An 18,676-nucleotide genomic window follows, 5' to 3' on the forward strand; every position below is an offset into this window, starting at 1 on the left:
CTATCAAAGACAATGCTATAAATATTCTCATGCATATTTCTTGGTGCTTATGTGTTGTCATTTTTGTTGGGTGTATACTTAGGAGCAGAATCGTAGAGTTATAGGATATGTGTATATTGACCCTTAGTAGAAGAAAATTCTGGACTGTTTTTAAAGTGTTTGTACAAATCTACACTCCCATCAATGGTGGAAGTTTTTCCAATGTTTCACATCTTCATCCACACTTTGTATTTCAATTTTTCAATTTTAGCCATTCTAGTGGGTATGTAGCATTATCTCTCTATGGTTTAATTTGTTGTTCCCTGTGACTAATAATGTTAAAGTATTATCATATGCTTACTGACCATTTGAATATCTTCTTTTATGAAGAGTCTGACTGAGTCTTGGCCAATTTTTAAATTGTTTTTTTTTCTTATTAATGTGTAGGATTCTTCATATATTCTAGATACAAACCTTTATAGGTTACACATGTATTGAAATAATTTTCTTAGTGGTTTGTCTTTTTACTTTTTTAGTAGTGTTCCCTAATGTAGTTCTAATTATTCATCCTTTCCTTTCTGGTTAAGGCTTTTATATCCTGTTTAGGAATAGTTTTCTCACCCAAAATTATGAAGATATTCTCCTATATTATCTTCTATAAATTTTGTTCTTTCTTTCATATATAAACCTACAACCCAACAGGAATTGATTTTTTAAAAAATTTCATAATCAGTGTGAGATAGATGTAAAGTTTCATTTACTTTGAGTACTGATAGTCCATTGTCTTAGCATCATACAGTGAAACACTCTTTCTTCCACTGCTTTGTAGTATCACTTTTATTATAAATCAAATGTCTGCTATAGGTGTGTCAATTTATATGCTGTTTATTCTATTCCATTGATCTGTTCTTATGCTCATATCACATTATCTTATTATAATTTTATAATAATGTTTGATATTTGGTAAGACAAATCTCTTCTTGTTCTTCTTTTCTAAGATCGTCGTGATAGTTCTCATTTTATACACACCCACCCACCCACACACACACACACACACACAGATTCTGATTGGAATTCCATAAAAGACACATTTGGGGATATTTGACATCTTTATGAGTTTTAAAATTCACATAGTATCTTCTTTGATTTATATAAACTTTCTTTAAAACTAAAGAATCCCTAAATATCCCATTATCATTTTATAGTTTTCTACATAGAAGTCTTCTGCAAATTTTGTTAGACCTATTTCTAGATAATTTTTTAAAGATTTTATTTATTTATTCATGAGACACACACACACACACAGAGGCAGAGACCCAGACAGAGGGAGAAGCAGACTCCTCACAGGGAGCCCGATGTGGGACTCGATCCCGGAACTGGGATCATGCCCTGAGCCAAAGGCAGACGCTCAACTGCTGAGCTACCAGGCGTCCCTATTTATAGATACTTGATAATTTTAATGTTGTTGGAAATGGTTCTTTATAAAAATTCATTTTCTAACTATTTGTTGCTGGTATAAGGAAATATAATTGATACTATTGACCTTGTATCTAGAAATCTTGGCACTGTTGCTTATTAATTTTAATAATTTTATATGCTCTTTTAGATTTTTTTTGTATATAATTGTATGATGGGCAAATAATATCAATGTATTTTCATTTCTAATCTTTTATTGGAGATGGACAGACCAGGCGTTTTTGTATATTCTTGACCTCAGAGAGAAAATTTGTAAGATTTCATCATTAAGTATATTTCTATGGATATGGTTTTACTAGAGAAATATTTTCATAGTTTTTTTCTTCACATATCTTTATTTCATTTTCATTATGAAGTATATTTGTACTGGATCTAGAGTTCTAGGTTGGAAGGCATTTTTAGTCATTTTCACTTGTAAGTATCATTCAACTGCCTTCTGGATTCTATTATTATTGAAAGTTTCATTATTATTCCTATGAGGATAATATATTCTTTTTCCCTTCTTCCTCAACTGTAGCTACTTTTAAGATTTTTTTGTTTAAAGATTTTATTTATTAATTCATGAGAGACACAGAGAGAGAGAGGCAGAGACACAGGCAAAGGGAGAAGCAGGCTCCATGCAGGGAGCCCGATGTGGGACTTGATCCAGGGTCTCCAGGATCACACCCTGGGTTGAAGGCAGGCGCTAAACCGCTGAGCCACCCAGGGATTCCTACTTTTAAGATTTTTTATTTCTATTTTCAACATTTACACTTTTATGTAATTAAGTGCAGGCTTCTTCTCATTCATTTTGCTTGGGAGTTATAGAACTTTTTTGATCTCTAGATTAATGTTTTTCTTCAGTTTTGAAATGTTTTATTTCAAATACTACTGATTTTCTTTTTTTTTTTTCCCCCTCTCTCTCCTTTATTTCTGGGACTTCTGTTACATGTAGTTTAGACTATATTACTGTTTTTTCTCTCTGTCCTCTACTTTCTTTTCTCTGTCTTCCTTTGTTTTGTCTCTCTCTGTCCAATAACACTAAGGGTTGTTCTTCTCTTTCTACTGCTTGTTTCTGCTGGTTTTCATCCATATAGTTTTGTTCCCTTGGTATTTGTTTGATTGGTTATGTTTGTTTCATCCATATGTTTTGTTCCCTTGGTTATGTTTGATTATATAATAAATACTGTGTTTGCAAGATTACCTGTAAATGCTATCTTCATCCAGAGAGGATTTATGTTTGTATCTACTGGGTGCTCCAGAGACACTAGCAATCCTAGTTCTACTTATAAAATCTCCAGGATTGAGATGATTCAGAGAGCTACAATTCCTAAAAGAACCTATCTATTCATAGTTTACTCTTGCTGTAAGGGTAGCCTTAGAGGACCAAGTCCAAAGCCACAGAGATCCACTGGGCCTCTCCCTGCTCCCCACCAGTTTCCTGGCCTACAATCTTCATTTCACTAGCACCGCAGATCTATTAAAAATAGTCCACTGCCTCTCTGCCACCCTGTAGCAACTTCATTAGCATCAATAATGCCCTTGAGAGTACAAAACCTAAAATACATGGCGTCTTTGACTTTCCTTGTCTCTTGATTCTTGGTCCAGTAATTCTTTGGTATTTTCTTCCTTATAACAATGTATATGTTAAAATTTTTTTTTTCTCTTCAATATTTCCGGTTTTCCCTAGGGGGGCGATTGATTGGAATTGGTTAAGGTTCTGTCTATGCACTGTTTATACTGTGTCCGTAAGTGCCCAGAAACTTGAATTTCTATGGCTATAGTCTAATCTAGAAATTTGAGCTGTATCATTAAAAAACTGGTTCTCTGCTATTTGTAGAGTTTGCAATCTGGTTTAATATTGAACTTATATATTTAAATCATATGAAATGTGACAAGGTATAAAATGTCATAGAAAAATAAAGGAACAAAAAGGAACTTGAAAAAAAGTATGACCGCTGCTTTCATAATTGTTATGTGAATTTCATAATAATCTTGGAATATAGGAGAGCATTCATACATATACACTGAGGCCCAGAGATTATTAATGCCTTGATAAATGTCACAGATTTAGGGTCTCATTATAAAGTGGCAGGGATTAGAACTCAAGTCTACTTCCATCCTTAACGTTTCTCAGCCTCCTTTGACTTTGAAGATAATTACCAAGTATGCTAAATATCTTTCATAAAAAATGCTCTTTCTTCCCTTGAGACTCTGATCATGTCACTGAAATATAGGAACTGGAAAAATTGTTCTAGTGTTAGTAATAAATATTGAACATGAGGCATAATCAGGTAGTAGATTAGGCCAATTTGGGGACAGGAGTTGAGAAAAGGAAGACATCACTTTAAATCCTGGGGCTTTGTCACTCATGAGCTATATGGCCTTGGAAATGTCACTTAAGTTCTCCAAACTTGTATTTCCTCATGTCTAGAGTAATACCACCTTCCTTAACAGGTGGATATATGAATTAGAGGAATTATGTTAGGTGATACATGAAAATTACTCATGTAATAATGAATTCGACTGGCCTTAATCCCTCGTTTCAGGGAGGTAGCCTCTAAATCCTTGGGATTTTTCTAGTGATTGGAGTATTTCTTATTCATGGTAGACCCTGATATTTTATGCTAACAAGATCACCAGGGTTCTAGATATTTTAACCCAATATTATTACACAGTATGGGGCTGGTCATACCAGATAGACTAACCCAGTGATTAAAATGTTGATGCTGGGGCAGCCCAGGTGGCTCAGCGGTTTAGTGCCACCTTCAGCCCAGGGTATGATCCTGGAGACCCGGGATCAAGTCCCACGTCAGGCTCCCTGCATGGAACCTGCTTCTCCCTCTGCCTGTGTCTCTGCCTCTCTCTCTCTCTCTGTGTCCCTGATGAATATATAAATAAAATCTTAAAAAAAAATATTGATGCTTTGAGCCATGTGATGTTAGCCTGACCCCCAAGGAGGCCAGGAAGCTGGAGACTGAATTCAATCTCAGAGCCAGTGATTTAACCCATCATGCTAACATAATGAAACCCTAACAAAGACTGGATTCCGGACATGGGTGAGTTCTCTGTGCTTCCTATCGCACTGTATAGTGCCTTTGTGTATTATGATACAATAGTGTGCCTGGAGGATTATGTTTCCTGACTCAAAGGAGAGAAGACAATGGAGACTTTGCATTTAGGACCCTTCCTGATTTCTCCCTATGTGTCTCTCTCTTAGGCTCCTTTTAATTTACCGTTTATCCTTTCACTATAATAGAACTATAATTGTAAGCAGAATGCTTTCCATAGTTCTGTGAATTGTTCTAGCAGATTGTTGAACCTGAGGGGTTAGAAGAAACCCTGAATTTGTAGCCATCTGGTCAGACCTCTGAGAACCTCTGTAGCCATCTGGGGACTTCTGAACTTGTGCTGATGCAAAGGTAGCATTGTATAAGACTGTCCTCTCAACCTATAAAGTTGGGTCTAACTCCAGTAGTTGGTGTCAGAAGCTGTCCTAATTACCTAGCATAGAGTTCAGCAAATAGTAGGTGTCAATAGTTATCATTAGTAATCAGAAATGTGATTCTTATGTTCTTAATATAAAAAGGATGCTCCATCACTACCACATATATGGCATTTAAGTTTATCAATACCTAAAATTAATGAACAAATAATGAATTTGTTAAAAAGAAGTTCCTCACAGTCAAAATGTATAATCTCTCAGTATTTTTACATTTGTACTCTTAGGTGGTTTGGCTGACTACAGTTTGAAAACTAACGTTTCATTATGTGGTAGCATATTGATAACAAGAACAATTCTCCCTGGATTACCTTTTTATAATCTATATTTTAAGAGTCTCTATTTAAATTCACTCTAAGTCCTCACCATTTGCTGAGAGCCTTCTCTGTGTTGAGCATAGAGTTTAGACAGAGATTCAAAGTCAAGTAAGACAAAAATCTCTTCACTTCAAGGCTCATTATCTAGTGAGAGAGGCAGGTATATTAATTAACAACTCTAATAAGATAGACTGTAATAAGTGTCTTAGCACAGTGACAAACACAATGCTATGGGAGTATAGGCGAGGAAGATATTGATGTCAGATATTAAGCTCTATTAAACATAGATTCGATTCTTGATGCAAAACGAATGTTTCTGAAATTCTTCTGTAAATCGCTGTTGAGAGTTTCTTCTTTTTACAGTTGTGCACATGTTCAGTTATATCATGGATTCTCAATCTGTTGTTCTCAGGGAGTCTGTGATCCTAAAAAATGCGTTTTCCTCTGTTTCTTTGAAAAATCATAGTAGAAATATGCTTATTTATTGCAAATTATATTTTACAAGTATTATTATACTCCAAATATGTGTTAGGGGAAAGGAAATAAGAATCATGCAATGGATACTAGTTGTCATTCCATGATTTGAGTCTGAAAGACTTCCTTGTTGATGAAAATTAAACATATTTGATGTTGCCATTATAATTAGGGAATCTGTCTTTGTTTACAACAGACTGGTTTAACATAGAATGATATGTCATACTTGAGGGGAAAAGGTGACCAAAAGCTGCAGTGCTTCTGGTGTGGCCACATTCTTGGAAATGTTCTTACAAATGGCAACAGGAAGCAACAACGGTATAAAAATACCTTAAGTTGGCCATCCTGAAAATACACTCGACAGCACTGATCAATTTTGTGAAAATGCTAGCAATCCAGTTCATCCAACCATAAGGGTAAGAATGCGGTACATCAGGCCTATAATTTGACTTTATCCTACATCTCCAGCCTCATCTTTCAAAAGTATTCCTTGCTTTCTCTACTCTGTAGTCTTGTTTTTCTTTTTTTTTTCTTCCGGAAAGAAAGAAGTGATTTTAAGAGTGCTTATCTCTGCTTATGCTATAGCCTCTGTCTAGATCGCCCTTTGCATTTTAGTCTGCCTGATGTCCATGTTTTAAGACATAGTTGATGCTGAACTCTTTTATGAAATCTTTCTTGTCACATTTTAGAATGAACCCTGTAGTAGACAGCTTATAAAATGGCTCCCGATGGTACCCACCAATTCACGCTCTTCTGTAATCCCCAACCCTCAAGGCTGTACTAGTGACTCACTTCCAGTGAATAGAATATAGCAAAAGTATTGGGATATCATTTCTGAGATTAAGCAATATGAGACTTTGACTTCCCTCCACTACTTAGTTTTGATTCTACTCCTAGCAGTTTCTCCATTCCACCTGCCCTCGGAGAAAGCCCTGGTTCACATATGCTAGACTATTTCGGCTTCTACAGACTTTACTTGCACTAAACCATTATTAGAGTAGGAAAACTTTTTCAGTTTCTCTTGTTGGTCTCAAATTATCCTTTGTTGATTTCCACTTAGGTTTTCTTGTAACTATCATCCAAAGGTTTTTGACTTTGCTATCTAGTTGCTTTGGAGTTACAGCAGATCCAAAACCTATGATGCTTTCACTGCTACCAGGAATCCAGAATTCTTTACTGGTTTTATCTTTTGACATAAGTATCTATTTATTCTAGACAACCAAACTCTTCCTTATTCAGAGTCCATGTACTGCTGAAGGGGTTGCCTCCATCTCCATGCCCAGGGCCAGATATATATGTCAAGCCTGGCTAATTAAAAAAAAAAAATCAAATAGTAATTGGTTCAAGAACTTTTGTTTGAACTATCAAAAAGCACATACGTTCTATTTTGACAAAATTTTAATTGGTTGACAAACGTGTAAGACCCAGGAATGATGCCAACTCATAGTGGTGCAAAACCAAGAGACAAAGAGAGACCAAGTCTTAGCAATGTTATTGGGAACTCTTGATCGGACTGTGCCTGAAGAAATTGTACCCCTAGACTTTTTAGTTATCTGAGCCTATATATATCTTCAGTAAGTAAATTTAAGTGTGAAAAAGTGCTATATAAATAATAGTCAGGAAAAGTCTATGCAGGGGTAGAATTTAGTTGACTCATACATAATACTAAACCATGTTGTCATGTGACTTTATCTCATTTCTCGAAAGGGGATATTAAAGACCTGCACAACCCAGTTAGCTGTACTCCTGTGAAGCTCAGTGAGATAATACATAGTCAACACAGTGATTCAAACCTAGGGTGTCTATCCGAGCACACAAGACTAAATCTTATTCCGTTTAGCCCCCAAAGTACTGGTAAGAGATTTTCTCATCACCATTCTTCTACTTGTCCTTGGGCTCCTCTTTGGTTATATGGATGTTCTGGGGTATAGATTTGGAGATGTTCTAGGAGTCCTGTAAAGTCATTCTTTCTGGTAGTCAGTCATCAATAAATTCCTCTACACTTGTATAGTACCCTTTTTGTGGTCCTTAGCTGAATCCATTTCCTTATTTTTTCTTGGACCAAGGCATTTCTTTCACATCAGATTCCCAGGGCCCCATCTGATCATCAAAGTAACTTGTTCTGCGAATTCCCTCACAGGACTCTATTTTATCACATGAATCCTCCTTCCCACCCAAACTCTCTATTTTCATTTGCTTTCATAAAGACTTTGGTGGTCCATTAAACTCAGAGTTAGAATTAATATCAAACAAAAAACTAGTTTCATTTCTTTGAAGTCAAGGAAATCTCAAACTTCAAACACTCTTAGGAAGTGCGGAGAAATATATACATACTATCTTTCAAATGCACCGCAAAAAAGAAAGATGAGCAAAACAGTTATTTCTATGATAAATCAGGTTGCCTGCTCATATCCTGTCACATATGTGAAAGAGCTTGGGAAACTGAAAAGTGATCCAGAAATATAAAGGAATGTAAAAACTGAATCCCCCAAGACTTGGTGAATGTTACTCAAATATTCTTATTTAGTAATAGAAAATATCACTAAAGTTTCTTCATCCACATAAATCACAGGAATTATATTAGGTAAGTAATTAATCACACTTTGTGATTAATTAGACGAGCCCTTAATAATTATGTATAATTTTGCAGGTGAGCATCTTGGTTAACAAATATTAAATGTAGAACAATACTCATATATTACTCCCATTATACATATTAATTCTTTATCAACTTATTTAGAAACTAACTTATAAGATAAAGGCCCAAATAACATTAGACAGTTTCATTGCATTTTTTTTGAGTGAGAATATACTGCTATCTTTAAAAAGAAAAAGTTGAACTGAAAAGATATGGAAAACAAAATATCCGTTTTTGCCGCAGATGTTAAAAATGGAATAATCAAATATAAAATGAAATGAAATAAATATTCATGAGTCATGATTCATCTCCCTCACTTGATAGGAAACTGATATGTCTCTATGGTAACAGTAAAACTGCTATCCGGGAATGAGCACTTCTGTGTGTATGTGTTTTCATGAGCATATAATTTCAGAAGCATGTGATTAGAAATAAGAAAGAGACTAAAATGAACTGCCGCTTGGATCAATTGAGGTAAAGGAAAACAATGGAACAAAAGAAAATTCTAAGAAGAGAGATGAAGAAATAATTGGGCGGTGAACAAAAAAACAAGTATTAATACAAAAAGGAAAGAGGACTTCATCCAAGGACAGGAATTGGATAGAATTCTCCATTACCAAAAATGTTGCTTCTCTTTCAAGTCTGTGCGGTAGAAAGGGAAGGTACAGGAACAGTGGTTGAATTGTTCAAGGTCACAGAGCTAACAGCAGGTGTTCAACTCTTTCTCGTGATATTAGAGAAGAATTTCATTGTGTCAGGGTTGCTGATTTGGGTCAGGAGAGGAGAAGCAATGGGATGAAGCGGTTAGATTTGTATAGGTTAGTAGGGCCACGCATGTTCCAGGTAGTGGGGTAAAGGCAAGGAGGCATTTTTCATACTTTGAATCTCTGAGGTAGTGTTGGGAAAATAGGGGCGTGGCAGGCTTTGGAATCATTAGGCAATGTAGGAGCCCTTTCATATCTTGCAGTAGAGAGCCCAGGAGAGATGACGGCAGCAGGGACTCTATCAGCTGAGGGAGAATAATCACAGCCTTTATGGAAGAGCAGGATTGGGTTGCTCTTCTGCTAATTTTCTCAGCCAACATCTTCAGATTTGAGGAACGGCCCAGGTCCCTTCACTGAGAAAATCCTCTACTGCAGGAATAAGGAATTCAAGAAGATCCATCCAAATTTTCTGGGGACTCAAGTCCCTGCTGATCTTTTTGTTATCACTGATGGTCCTAAAAGAATCAGGCAGCAGGTCTTGTTGTAGAGATGCGGAGTCCAACCTTGATGACTTGTTTTTTTTCCCTCACATCACTAGCAAAGTGAAGAACTTTGCCCCAAGGTATATTGGTGTCTCAAAACCTGAATAGTTTTGCTTATTTCTTCCCTACATAAAAAAAACAAAAACAAAAACAAAAACAAAACAAAACAAAACAAAACAAAAAAACCCTACACACATTACAGAGAAAGATTTCCTGAATTATTTGATAGCTTTTTTACTAAATTTAAATTTTTATTGAGTTATTACGTCTATGTTACTTTAAGATGAAATAATGCTTAAAATTTTATAAAAAAAATTACTGTTCAGAAATTGTGTGTTTGCACTTAATCCTCCTTTTTCACTTCAGGACTATCATATTCTATTGTTCTCAGTCCCTTCAGTCTAGAGTCCCTAAGGATCAGTTTCTCAGAGACTAAACATCTGGTTTTCCTGAGCACTTAGAAAGAGCCTTTAACCTTGCTTTGTAAGACGAGGATGGGGAAATAGGAAGAAGGATGTCTGATTACTCTATATACAGATTTTTCGACTAATTTCCAGCTCCGAACTCACTATAGCTAGTCAATATGCCTAGCGTCTCAAGTTCCAAATCTTCAGTGATCCATGCTGAAAAAGCTCACTTTTAAGCATTGGCTCAGACTGTGAGTTCTTAGGTTTCAACTTCCTTTTACCTTCTAGTTTAGTTGCCACCCCACTATTTGCCTTCCGCATATTAACACTTATTGACATTTTTTCACTTACTCTCATCTCTGTTCATTTACTCTTTGTTTTTAGGATTTATACTTTTTTTTTTAAAAAAAAGCATTTACATTTTAATATTATTTCCATTGGGAGCAGAGATAAACACAATTGTCCATGTCTAACTAGAAAGAAGCCTTAACTGATGTTCTACATGCTATAACATGGAAAACTAGATGAGAAAAGCTGGGAGAAGTATTTAGGTAACTTATTTGCTAGATTTCTTGTCTCTGAGGCCCCTTGTGTTATGCGGCAGGCGGCATTCATCTCTCACTTTTCCATTACCAGTCATTTATTAGTCCTTAGACTCTGTGGCCAATCTTTTCCCTCACCTGGGGGGAAAACAGAAAGCTTGGATCAAATCTTTTTCATGCTCTCTAGAGCCAGGTACATCCAACTGCCTTCAAGTCCTCTCTGCCTGGAATTCCCAGAGACATTCAAAACTAAAATATTCCATGTTGGCTCACCTCCATCCAATGCAGCCCCCAACCTCTTCTCTTGCTTTATTTGCTACCTTAGCAAATGGTGTTACCATCCACCCACTTTTCCAAGACAGATACCTGGAACTTATCCACATCTCCTCTCTGTTTCACCCCCCTCCCTCCTTAGCATGCAAGTAATTCCTAACTCTTCCTATCCATTTACTCCCCCAGAGTTGCTCACCTCTCTCCTCTGTGCTCTTTGCTTCTACCTTTCCAGCCTCCATGTCATACTTAGGTTCCAGCAACAGCTTCTCCCAGCTAGGCTGTCTTTACACCTTTCCCATTCCAGTTGATTTTTCCACACTAAAGTCAGAGTGATCTTTCTAAAGCATAAATTTTATTTTTTTAATCTGCTTATTTGAAACTTTTATGTGGCTTTCCACTGTGCTCAAAATAAAGTACAAATTTCATGTCATGATCCAGTCCCCTGTTATCAAATGCCCAGCCTTACTTTTTTGGCATTTTTCCTCATCTAACTATACTCTAACCCTTCTTTTAGTTTCCTGAATGTGCCATGCTCTCTTTCGCTGCCGGGATTTTAACATGCATTTTTCTTCTCTTCCTGGAACATCATCTTTTCTTCCCCTTTCCAGCATAATCCAGAGAGCAGTTGTTAACGGTTATATAACTCTTATGTAATCTTCAAGACTACATTTAGAGGTCATTTTCTTCTCCAATGATTCCCTGATATCCCTTCATGCAAAAGTAGTTATTTTTCCCATGTATTTTCATTAACCTTCTGTTTATTCATTTTAGCACTTATCATCTTATGTTGAGTCTCTCCCAGCATACTGTAAATTTTTTCAAGTCAGGAACTGCATTTTATTTACTGTTGTATCCCTGATACCACAATTTTTAGCATTGTAATAGATCCACATAAATGTTTTTTAAATGGGTTAATGAGATAACATAAGAACTTGGTTCAGTGGCATCCTCTTTGTTACCTGTCTTGTTCTGATCACATATTCCAATCCTGCTATCTGTCTATTTTTCTTTCTCTTTTTCCCTCCCTCTAGTTCTAGTTCTAATTATTTGCCCTCAGATTCAAGCTTCATTCTTTGGTTCTGGGTTCTTATCAGACCTCAGGACTAGGATCTGTCTTCTTGCTGAGATTTCAATTATACATTCATTATTCAGCACTGTTTATTTAAATAGTGCTGAATTTATTAACTATCTACAGTGAGTTAGGTATGGTGCTTATTCGAAGATAAAGCAGAGAACAAGATTGGCTTAGTCTCCACATTCACAGAACCAAGATTCTAATTGGAGAGAAGTAGAGGTATATAACTTGCTCTTTAGTTTCACAGATCTACAGATGGAGAAAAAAAATAAAAGCTGTACTTAACTAATTACACCCAGGATTGTCATCATCACTTGTACCTGACTTGGATGAGGAGATGTTGACCTTTGATCTGATGTCATTAGGATGCCATAAGAGGATGCTATAGTAGGAGTCTTGGGAGGGGGATGAATGTATTTTGCATGTGGAAGTGATGTAAATCATTGGGGCCAAAGGGCAGACTATGGAGGACTTCAGGATGGCCCCCATTATTCCTACCTCCTGGTGTTCACATCCTTGTATAATCACCTCCACTCAAGTGTAAGTAGGACCTGTGATTTACTTCTAGGCAATCGAATTTGGAAAGGTGATAGGATGATATTCCCATGATCATGTTGTATAAAACTCCATCTTGCTGGCAGATTTATTCTAGATACTTCCTCCTTTGCTGGATTTGAAGAAGTGAGAGGCTATGTTAGGAAGCTCATATGGCAAGAAGCAGTCTCTAGGTGACAGCAAGAAGTTGAGACCTTCAGCCTTATGGTCACAAGGATATGAATTCTGCCAATAGACTAAGTGACCTCAGAAGTGAAGCTGAGTCAAGCCTCCAGATGTGACCCCAGTTCCAGCTGACATCCTTAATTGTAGCAGAGGATGGAGCTGAGCCTGCCTAGACTCCTAACCCACAGAAACTGTGAGATAACAAATGTATGTTGTTTTTAGCCAAATTTGTTCTGCAGCGTTAGAAAACTAACACAGGGAGACAGATAATAAGCAAGTAAGCAGATAAAAAGTTTGAATTATGTTGAAACATACAAAGGGAACAGATAAGGTACTATTATAGGAGGAAACTTTAGACAATGGTTACTTTAGAAGGAAGAATCAGGAAAGGTCTCTCCTGAGATGTTATGTTGGCAGAGACTCAAAGAATGAAGAGGAGCTAGACATCTTGGGGTGGAATAGAGGATAGAAAGATGTTTCAGCAGAGAAAATTTTTGGTGCAAATATGCTCTGAACTAGGAAACAACTTGACACATTGGAGGAATCAGAGTCCACTGTATAAGCAAGAAGGAGAGCGGTAGACCCTGTGTGTAGATTTTTGGGGGCCAAGTAGTAAAACATTTGAACTTCCTTTGTAATCCACTGGGAAGTCTTTGAAGGACTCTTAGCAGGAGAGTGACAAGATTTACCCTTTATCTACCCTGTGAAGAATGGATTAGAGTTGGGGCCTTTGAATAGGGCGACAATGGAAGCAGTATAGTCATCTACGAAGCTATTGCAGATGAGGGTTCATCATACATACCTCTCAGAGGTCGAGATGAGGACCAACTCTTCATCATGTGTGTAAGACCTTTCCTGGGGATCCCTGGGTGGCTCAGGGGTTGAGCGCCTGCCTTTGGCCCAGGGCGTGATCCTGGAGTCCCAGGATTGAGTCCCCACGTCAGGCCCCCTGCATGGAGCCTGCTTCTCCCTCTGCCTGTGTCTCTGCCTCTCTCTCAATCTCTCTGTGTCTCTCATGAATAAATAAATAAAAATCTTAAAAAAAAAAAAAAAAAAAAAAAAGACCTTTCCTGGTCTAGCTCCTGATTACCTCTCCACCTTTGACTCTTTTCCTCTAGTGAACTTCTGTCCCAGCACATACAAGAATTTCTGCAAGTTCTTGATGTCAGCACTCTCTGAAGTCTACAGGTTCTGACTGAACTGTTTTTATTTTCTATTGCATACAGTGCCCTTCATTTCATACCTTCCCTCTGGGCAGCTCCCCAGGCCCTTGGGTATCTGCTGGGCCTGTCTGTCTATCCTGATGCTTCTTAAGGCCTAAACTCACTGAAATAACAATAAAAGAAAAAAGATGAAAAGAAACAAGGAAAACTAAAAATCATCTTGTAAAACATTTTGATAAAATTAATATTCAAGCCTTTTTTTTTTTTTTTTTTGATTTGTCAATTTCTCTGTTATTTTGACCCCTTCTCCTTGTGGTGAATTCTGAATATCCCTATTTATCATGTTTAGTAAAAAGCGAGAGAAAGTGGAACAGCCTGTGTGCCAAAAAAAGAGGGGGAAAGCCCTGTAATTGATCACATTTACATTCCTAGAAAGAACACATTTGCAATTCCACCTGCCCTCTGGAACATGAGAAATGAAAAGAATAAACAACTCACTGATGTACATCTACAAGGGCTATTTTGTTTCTCATTTTGTTCAGCATATTTCAGGGCTTCTGAGGAATGGATATAAACTAACATGGGGTGAATAACCATATATAACAGTTTTTATTGAAATAGACAATAAAATGGCCATCTTTAAAGAGAAATAAAAGCAATCCATATTTCTATCCATATTTTTAATTCACTTGATTTTTTTTTTTTTTTGGAAATAATATAAGAAATTTCTTTACTTTTTTTTTTTTTTTTTTTTTTTTTTTTTTTTTTAGTATTGAGTTTCACAGATGGTGGCACCCAGTCACTGCGAGGCAGTTATTATGCTGTGGTGATCTGGAAATGTTTTCCTTTGTCAGAATGTTCCAGACTCTTAATCACAGTACTCACAGCCCTTCCCAATGGATCCAATCTAACTGTCCAACTCCTTGAGGCTCTATACTCATTTTTGCCTAATCCCTGGAATCTAGCAACACCAGACCACTTACTATTTATTCCCTCTAATATATCATCCCTTGTCATGTTTATGATTTACCTAATCTTATTTAAAATGCAGATGATGACTTAGTAGATCTAGAAAAAAGCCAGAGATTTGACATTGCTAACAAACTCTCCGGTGCTGCTGGTGCTACTGGTTTGTATGACATATTTTCCATAGCAGGCGTTAAGTAGCCTAACTATTTTTATTTCTGATCATGCCCTCCAGCCTCATGGGTTCCTTCTACATGGAGACTCTAGCCATGGGATAACACCGACTCATTCTTGTGTCTTTAGGCCATATCTCACCTCTTTAAATGAAAGATTTTTCCTTCCTACTCTAATGACATTACAGGCTTACAAAGCCCTTATCAGGCTTACAAAGGCAATGTCTCAATCCCTTTTCCTAGCACTTTCCTCATGCTTACTCCCACGCTGGTCTTTATCTACCTGCAACATGCCAAACATGAGTTAGTTCTGGAGGATTTTTTTTTAAATTGCTCTTCCCGTCACATGTCCTCATAGCTTGGTCCCTCATTTTATTTAGGCCTTTGATCCCTTCCTCAAAGAGGCCACTGCATGAGTTGACCCCTATGTACAGCTGCCTGGGTAAGATCAAAATGGAGGCTGAACTCCAGTCTCTGTTTGGTGTGTGAGGCTAGAGTAATGTGGTAGCAGAGGGCAGGAGAGGTAGACAGACAAATCAGAAAACTCTTGCAGTGAGCCAAATGTGAGAAAATGAGGACTGAGGTGATTGCCATGGAAACAGTGAGCCTTGCCGGTGCCCAGGAAGGGCTGCATACACCTGGAGAAGGTCTGCCTTTCTCTAGCGTGCCCCCAAATGCAATTTGTCCAGCTCTCAGAGTGGTCTTCCTTGACCACTCAATTTTAAATAGCAACCCACTGACTATTTCTGTCCCCTTTCTCTGTCAATTTTCTTCCCCAAATGATGACTCAGAGATTTTATTATATATCCTATTGATTTGTTTTTTTTGTTCGGCTTTGCAACTTTGATTGTCAGCTCAGTGAAGGAAGAGGCTTTTTCTCCTTTGTTTACTGGAATATACCAGTGCCTAGAACAGCATATGGTATAAAATAAGCGTTCGTATACATATTAATTGAATTAATCAGTGAGTGAATACTCCGAGCTTCCATAAAACATAGAATAGGGAAGTATGAGGCAGATACAGGCTCAAGTCTCAACTTGTCTACTTGCTAGCTTTGTGAAATTAGGCAAGTTACTCATCTTCTTTGGAAATGTTTCCTCATCTTCCAATGGGAATAATGGTAATGCATGAGTCATTGGAGAGTGACATGGATGATATAAGATAATAAATGTAAATTTCTTAATTTATTACCTGGTATCTCGCATTTATCACACCTTATCACAGCTGTTTACTTTTTGTTTTTCCCCTTGGCTGTGAGCTCCATGAGAGCTCTTGTTACAGTACTTCTTAGGAAAACCCATTTTCAATAACTCATTCATAAATATTGTTGATTAAGTGACTACTCTGTGCCAGGTACTTTGCTCTAATCGGGGAGACTCAACAAAGAATGCAGGCATGGACCACAGGTAGCTTCTGTGAAGTGAAGGAGAGAGAGATAAAAAAAACAAACATGAAAACTTCTATAGCTTGTAATATGTGAGAAATAAATAAACAGAGAACTGTCATAGTATGACCATAAAGGAAATCGTTGTTTTACATTTTCTTGGTTTGGGCTCAGGTCATGATCTCATGGGTTGTGAGATCAAGCCCTGAATTGGGCTCCGTACGGAGAGGGGAGTCTCCTTAAAGATTCTCTCCGCATCCACACATATGCTCTCACTCTCTCTCTCAAATAAATTATTTTTTTAAAAAAGAAAATAGATTATTTTAAAAACTCATGCTATAAACCATCTCTGGCATTGAGTCATTCAATGACCACTCTTTATATATGAGCTGACCAATTTTCATCCATCTTTCTTCTCCAGACTAATTCTGTTAAATATTATTGAAATGACCTAAAATATTAGAGGATTTTTTGATGAAATGTTCAAAATGGAAAGTGAATTATAGTGTTATTCCTTAAGAAGTGAGGAACTTCCACCAATGCAATAAATATGCAATTTAAAAAATGTTTTTCTTAAATATTATACCATTTGATACAACAAAAATAAATTTAGATTTACTTACTCCTTGGGAGCGATACAATGAGCAAAAATATCTTATAGCATTCATCAGTTCTATTTTTAGTAACATAACTTCTCCTTATTTGTCTTCAGTTTTGGAGTACATGTTATATACATATTAATCTATGCATTCATAGTTGAATGATGCCATTGACTATTAGCGTAATTCATTTATAAAAAAAGAAATGTTTAAAACACTGTACTACCCTTAATAGCAGTTGAAACAGTTGCTCATTTAGAGTGGCATATCAACTCTGTTTTGCTCTCAGCATTTAATGAGAGAAAGTCATTTGAATCACTTTCATCAGCCTGAAGCCTGAATTTCCAAATGTTGCATATAAGTGTTCATTGTATTTGTGTTTCATTCTGGTAGAGATGTTCTTCTAATGGATTTTGCCTGCAGCTGGTGGTATTCATTGAGCAATGGTGGAAATCAATTAAATTATCCTTTTTTCCCCTATAAAAATGATTTAATAAATGTACACATTTTTAAAAGGAAATATATTTTAATATTAACGTATAATTGAACTTGAATCTACACTCAATCTATTCTTAATAACTGGATAATTCTTCAGGAAGGGAGATGCAATGATTTCACCAGGTATGATAGATAAAATTTCATTTAGGCCAATTCATTTGCTGTAACGAAGAATTTTAATTGTTTGGCACATTCAAGATCTTCCATTGCTTAAGGCCGCAGTTAGAAATAAGGCCATGGAAATTTATTTTTTCTTTTTCCTCCCCAAAGAATGCTATATTGTCTTGGTACGTTATAGGTTTAGCAAGAAAGAATAAAAGGAACGGATACAAGAAACTGTAGTCTTGTAATGCTATAATTTTTTTATTTATAGGTTGCAAATACAACGGACTTTTCCACGATAAATGAAAATTATTGCTCTAGACAGTGCCTACCAAAAAGAAATCCAAAAGTTATGAATAGTTTAAACAGTCATTTTCTAAAATGTTCTGTTGAATCATATGAATATGAGCCTCATTAGAAAAAATGCTGAAGGATTTTTGCCTCATAACTTTTGATTCACATGAAATCACATTTGCCTCATTTGTCAAATCTATTTAAAATGCAGTAATTTTTTCATATTATTGATTTTGATAGGCTAACATTAGAGAATCAGGGTAATAGGATTAAATTCTTGTATGATTATAGCAATTCAGCGAAAGCATGTCATATAAGGCACTTCATGTATATTGTCCAAATCATACTTTAATGCATTTTGTAACATAAATAATTTGCCTCTTAGAGTCTCCTATTTCAGCCCATTCTGCATGTTTTTTTTTTTTATTAGACATCACTTTCATTGTTATTCCTCTTCTTCAGAACCATTCATTTATTAATTTGTTTAAGCAACAACCATCTATTAAGTGCCTGCTGTGTGCTGGGCATTGAGATGAATGCTGGGGATTCAAAACCACATGTAATACATTTCCTGTCTTTCCAGGGCTTCCATATTTAGTGAGGGACATAAATAGGTGAAAAATCATTGGATTTAATGGAAGAAGTGCTACATTTTTCTGACTAAGATCTATGGGAGGAGGATGCTTTACTTTCTCTAAAGAAGCTGTCTTAGGGTAGAAAATATTTCAGCTGAAATTTGAAGGATACATGAGACGTGTAATGAAGTCAAGCAGAATAAGCATTATACCAGTAGCAGGGGAATGTTAAAAAGCATCAAAAAGAAAAAGTTGTGTTTTACTGATTTCAGAATTCTTAGTTTTTATAGCCCT

General features: G+C 36.4%; 1 long non-coding RNA gene across 4 annotated transcripts in view; it reads left to right on the top strand.

Moving 5' to 3' along the window:
* The window catches only part of LOC144300357 (uncharacterized), a 216,601-nt gene that overhangs the window by 177,253 nt on the left and 20,672 nt on the right, over positions 1–18,676 (top strand). The gene's annotated exons all lie outside the window — the stretch shown is intronic.

Source organism: Canis aureus, chromosome 28 (assembly GCF_053574225.1).
Source record: "Canis aureus isolate CA01 chromosome 28, VMU_Caureus_v.1.0, whole genome shotgun sequence".
Classification (NCBI taxonomy): Eukaryota; Metazoa; Chordata; class Mammalia; order Carnivora; family Canidae; genus Canis; species Canis aureus.